The following is a 6,000-nucleotide window of genomic DNA, read 5'->3' on the forward strand; positions in this document are numbered from 1 at the left end:
TCTGTGGGACAAGTGCACTGCAATTTTACGCAGTTTTCTCCGTGTCTGGGTAGGAGTTGTTGCAGAGGGTTTGTAGGATGCTGGGCATCTGCTCTCTCCTCAGCTGGTCCTCAGGGTGGTGGAGGAAGCACAGCACATCTAGCACCAGCTACTCCCTTGTTCACATTCGCTGCAGCACTGTGGTTACTCCACAGTGGATTTGTTGTGGAGAACAAATTCAGGAGCAATTCCCACTGCCTGCTGAGTGGCGTCTTCTCCGTGTCCAGAGTGCTCATCTGTGGGACATGTGGGCATCTCTCATTTCCCATAGATCAGCAGGCTTGCGAGCCGATCTTGCAGCTCATCCACCTCCTCCAGCGCCTGTTTTTGTCTGACCGGACTATTGACCAGGTACTCGAAGAGGTTGAGCGGTTTGGACGCTCGGAATTCCTGCGGCAAGATAATCTCCGCAGGCACGTCCTCATTTCCTATGAAGAAATGGTTCAGACGATTCACCTCCACGCAGCAGCGCAGGTAGTGCAAGATGTCATCCATCCGCTGCAGAAAATACTTCCCCTGCCAGCTTTCCAAAGGGATGGCACTCAGGAGCTGCATGAGCATGGTCTTCAGTTCGTAGGTAGAAATAGTGTGGCTCGCCAGGATATAGGCACCCACCATAAGTTATATATTGAGATAAAAAAAATTGAGATAAATAAAAGTAAGAGTAGTGTTGGAAAAGACCGCGGGAGAAAAGTCTCATGCTATCATGATCAACAGGTCTCGTTTATTAGGTGTAACAGCATCTCATTTATACAGTCAGTAATAAGCTCATGCATATTGCAAAAGTAAAGCTCAGGATTGGTGGGTTACATATTACTTCATCTGACCTTTGTGGTTAGCCTTATGGGTACTTTTCTTCACAGCTATGCCTACACACTGCTACACATCTTGTTTTTCCCTTAGGCCGTCCTTGCCTCTAGCTACATATTCTGTCTTTAGCTACATATCCTGTCTTTCACATCCTGATTTCTCCTCAGCTGCTGCCTCCAGTCACATACCTTCTCTTACAATTTAACTAATGGAGTTTCATCATGTCCTTTCTCACGAAGCCATTCTGCATAAACACTGTCCACAGAGTAGCAGAACAATTAGATTGATTTCCAGGGCTTTCAAAAATTTGGTCCCACCAGGAGCCCCTGGTAAATATAAAAGTGGGAACTTCTCCTCAAATAGGTAAATAAATTGTATATGTAAGTGGGACAGTATCATAACCTATATAGAACTCATGCTCACAAAAGATTTTCCATGTTGTAACAAGAAGTTTTTACTGCTGTACCCATTTGTTATCCTGATAATTATCTGGAAAGTGTAAAATTTGAAAATAATGCAGGGGAGGGACCAACTGATAGTTTTGATGTGAATAAGGGACTCTTGTAGTGTACGGAATGATGTATGGTGAACAACTGCCTATTGAGGCTGGACGTATCCACTCCTTGAAAATACCCAGAATGTCCAGGATAGGGAAGAGCTTAAAGAGGGCTAGAAAATCTCCCTAAAAACCCTGCAGTTATGACAGTTCAGGAGATAAAAGATCTTAGGCAAACATTGGAAATCGAAACAAGATATGGGGACATTAATGCCCGGGTAGAATGGATTAAGTGTACTGCCCAGAGTCTCAAGCGTAGCAATTGCTATGCTTGTGCATCAAGACGGCCCATAGCTCATGTGGTGCCCTTTCTGCTGGAGTGGACCAAGGACCCCAAGAGAATGCGATGCACGATTGCCCTGTACCAAGAGAAAACTGCCTGGGGAAACAGAGACTGCAGATCTCTCTCTTGTTTCCTCCAATGCCTGATACAGATGTCAAGATCCCTCCTGCAATCTCTACAGCGGTAGGTAGCCACACAGCTTGCCTCTCAGGGCAGGGTGTGAAGGCTACCAGGCCTATAGGAAACTTCCTTATGCAGTGAGGTCTTGAATGTTACGGAGGATTCAGCAGGAAATTATTCAAGATTGGGAATCTCCAGGGCAGATCTCTGGTGGTACTGTTAGGGAAAGATTTTATGGTCCAACTTAACCATCTAACTGGAGAGGCACCTGTGCACTTGTTCAATTAGTTATACCATTCACCCTGGCATTTGAAAAGGAAATGTCTATAGATTCAGTCGGGGTACCTACAGGTGTCCCTGATAAATTTAAGGCAAGAAATCAAATTGCTGCAGCATTTGAGTCACTGTTTTGGTGGGTGACAATCAGCAAGAACATAGACTGGATTAACTACATATAAAGTATACAAAAGTGCAATTAAGGGAATAACAGAATAGCTAGATGCCACACACTGGAAAAGAAATGATCTAGCAGGAGAAAAATCCTGCTAGATTAAAGAAAAGGGGAGAATGAACAGTGAAGCAAGAAGCAGAGGCTCTGTTGGAATTTAGAACAAAGGGGGATAGTTAAATGTAGTTTGTAGGTGGGAAAAGGAATGATCTAGTTAGTTAGAGTAACAAGGAACGGAGACAGTGGGTCTGTGAGAGCAGGAAGGATGCAGATAAGTGAGTCTCCCTGAGACACCTGGCGAGGAGGGGATTAGAAGTTTTAATATCAGGAGTTGCATCTCCCTGATAAGATGGGTGATAGCAAGAGGGGGTCTGCATGCTAAAGGACTATTGAATATGTATCAGAATTCCAGGAAATCACTGACTGTGAATGAGGTGTACCTCTATCTGTGTCACGATGTTACATGTCGGGGTGCAAGTTTGGAGGAGCTATCCCCCTTGCACCCGGCGCTGCACAACGCTGGAATAAACATACCTGCTTTATAACCAGTCTCTGGATTACAGAGTTTAATTCCACAAGTCACAAGGCCTAACCTAGAATGAAGTCTCACCTGTATGGCTGCAGTCAACTCAGCTGCCAGCAGCCGGGCTGCGTCATGCCCTGCGCTCATCACGCCATCAGTTTAGAGAGCAGCAGTAGAACGCAGGGTGAAAACTGAAAGGCACTTCAGCCAGCCCTTGCTCATCAAGGAACCCTGATATAACAGAGCAGCCCGGCAGCTCTCTCGGGCGCGGCTGACGTGAAGCGGGCGCTGCCCGGGCTCAGCGTCCCGCCATCTTCCTAGTAAAAGCCTGAGGGCCGGAGCTGAGCGGTTGGGCTGTGTGAGTCACGTGGGCCGTTCTGACGAGGAGAAAAACGGTCAGCCGCCATTTCGCGCCTCTCCTCAAGGGGGGAGCGCTGAAATCTCGCTGTGAAGCCGGGGATTTTCACGGCAAACTCCGAGCGGATCGGCGAGCAGGCAGGGCAGGACACCTTGCTATATAGGACGGGGCTTAACACTTAGCATTTAGCACTTAACTAGTCACTTAACGGGTCGTTTCTCTCTGGACACACCGAGGTGCAGCCACGGTCACCACACGGCGAGCTGCTTCTAATAGGGACGAGGAGCTTCAGACTGAAAGCATGAATGTCCGTGCCGCAGTTCAAGCCTCCTCAGGCTGCAGGGAATGCCTGGCCCTGTCACTGCTGCAGGAGGGCAGCCCCAGCAGAAGTAGTGGAGCAGGGAAGGCAGGCGACCGTTATGGCTGTCTGAGGACCTGCAGCTTAAACTGAGGGGAAAGAGGGAAATGTACAGCAGCTGTTTCTTTGATCGCAGAATCACGAGGTTGGAAAGTACTTAGAAGATCATCTAGTTCAACCATCCTCCCATTACTGTAGTTACAGCAAACCTCTAAACCAGATCTCGTAGCTCCTTATCCAGATGCCTCTTGAACACTGCCAGGGATGGCGACTCCACCACCTCCCTGGGCAGCCATTCCAGTGCTTGACCAATCTGAGGAAAAACAGGTTCCTTCTTATTTCTACTCTGAACCTCTTCTGGTACAACTTGCGGCCATTTCCTTGTGTTCCGTTTGTTGCCTGGCAGAAGAGGCCAAGACTCTCATCACAGCCTCCCTTCAGGAAGTTGTAGACTGCAATGAGGTCTCCCCTGAGCCTTCAGGTTAAACAATCCCAGCTCCTCATTAGACTTGTGCTCCAGGCCCCTCACCAGTTTCATTGCCCTTCTCTGGGCACGTTCCAGGGTATTCCAATTCTGGGATTCATCCCACTATGTTTCCATGGTAGCGATTAGGTAACAGTTCCCCAATTGTGCCATGGTTTCTAGCTCCTCCTGTTTATTTCGCATTCTGTGTGCATTGGTATAGGAGCACTTCGGCTAAATGGAAAGGATTATAGAAGCATATCTTAGAATAATAGAATGGCCTGGGTTGAGAAGGACCATAATGATGTTTTCTGGTTTCAACCCCACTGTTATGTGCAGGGTCACTAACCATGAGACAAGGCTGCCCGGAGCCATATCCAGCCTGGCCTTGAATGACTCCAGGGATGGGGCATCCACAGCCTCCTTGGGCAACCCCTCATAGTGCGTCACCACCCTCTGGGTGAAAAGCTTCTGTGTGAAAAAGATGGCAAAACACTGCTGTGGAAGATGTGTGGAGAGCACCTGACCCCAGTTTCAAGAGGATTCTGCCTAGCTGCTGGAGTAGGCAAGCTGGACTCTGGTCAGTTTGCACGTCATGGAAGAAATGGCTGCATTCTGCAGTCCAACTGCAAGCAGAAAGAAGCCTGGGCTTCTGCAGCACTCAGACACATACAGCTCATTTGATGGACGATTACTGAAAGCTTAAAAACCTTTACCCAAAATACTCAGGGTCTCAGAAACACCCAGAGCTGCCAAAGTGAGGAAGAGTGCCACCACTGTGTGTGGGAGGAGGTGGGAGAGCAGTGGTCACCTTTTCTACAGCACGCTACCCAATTCTGTGGCAGCCGAGCAGTCAGCACCCTACTCCTGCTTTCTTTGACAAAGAGTTATGGGCAGAGGATTTTGATGTGCTGAATCAAACTCTATAACCCATGTAAAGTTACAAAAAAGTATGTTTATTACAATTATTATCAAAACAGAATAGCCTTACAACATGCCTTCTAGTCTATAATACTACACCCATACTACTGACAACAATTAAAAAAGATTTGAGTTTGAACAGTGAGAATTAATCACAGAATTCAACAACTGAAATTCTAAAATACGCTACTGAAACGTGGTATTTCTACAAGTCACAAAATACTTTGTGCTCTACTTCTTCAGCACAGTTTCTTCAAGCACGCCTTCCGTTGCCTGTGTTTATAGAGGAAGATGTTCCCAGGGCAAACAGTCTCACTCTGAGATGCCGGGTGCTGTCTGCCCAGATGGTCTGAGGAGTCTCTGCTTCAAGAGTCCACGCAGCACCCTCTTCATTGCCATGGGGTCTGGCCGTTCCAGTGTGGAGAAGACATTTGGGAGCAGTTCCCACTCCCTGCTGAGTGGTGTCTTCTCCATGTCCAGCGTGCTCGTCTGTTGGACAAGTGCACTGCAATTTTACGCAGTTTTCTCCATGTCTGGGTAGGAGTTGTTGCAGAGGGTTTGTAGGAGGCTGGGCATCTGCTCTCTCCTCAGCTGGTCCTCAGGGTGGTGGAGGAAGCACAGCACGTCTAGCACCAGCTACTCCCATGTTCACATTCGCTGCAGCACTGTGGTTACTCCACAGTGGATTTGTTGTGGAGAACAAATTCAGGAGCAATTCCCACTGCCTGCTGAGTGGCGTCTTCTCCGTGTCCAGAGTGCTCATCTGTGGGACATGTGGGCATCTCTCATTTCCCATAGATCAGCAGGCTTGCGAGCCGATCTTGCAGCTCATCCACCTCCTCCAGCGCCTGTTTTTGTCTGACCGGACCATTGACCAGGTACTCGAAGAGGTTGAGCGGTTTGGACGCACAGAATTCCTGCGGCAAGATAATCTCCGCGGGCACATCCTCATTTCCTATGAAGAAATGGTTCAGACGATTCACCTCCACGAGCAGCACAGGTAGTGCAAGATGTCATCCATCCGCCAGAGAAAATACTTCCCCTGCCAGCTTTACAAAGGGATGGCAGTCAGGAGCTGCATGAGCATGGTCTTCAGTTCGTAGGTAGAAAAGTTGAGGCCC

This window comes from Excalfactoria chinensis, chromosome 5 (genome assembly GCF_039878825.1).
Source record: "Excalfactoria chinensis isolate bCotChi1 chromosome 5, bCotChi1.hap2, whole genome shotgun sequence".
Lineage (NCBI taxonomy): Eukaryota > Metazoa > Chordata > Aves > Galliformes > Phasianidae > Excalfactoria > Excalfactoria chinensis.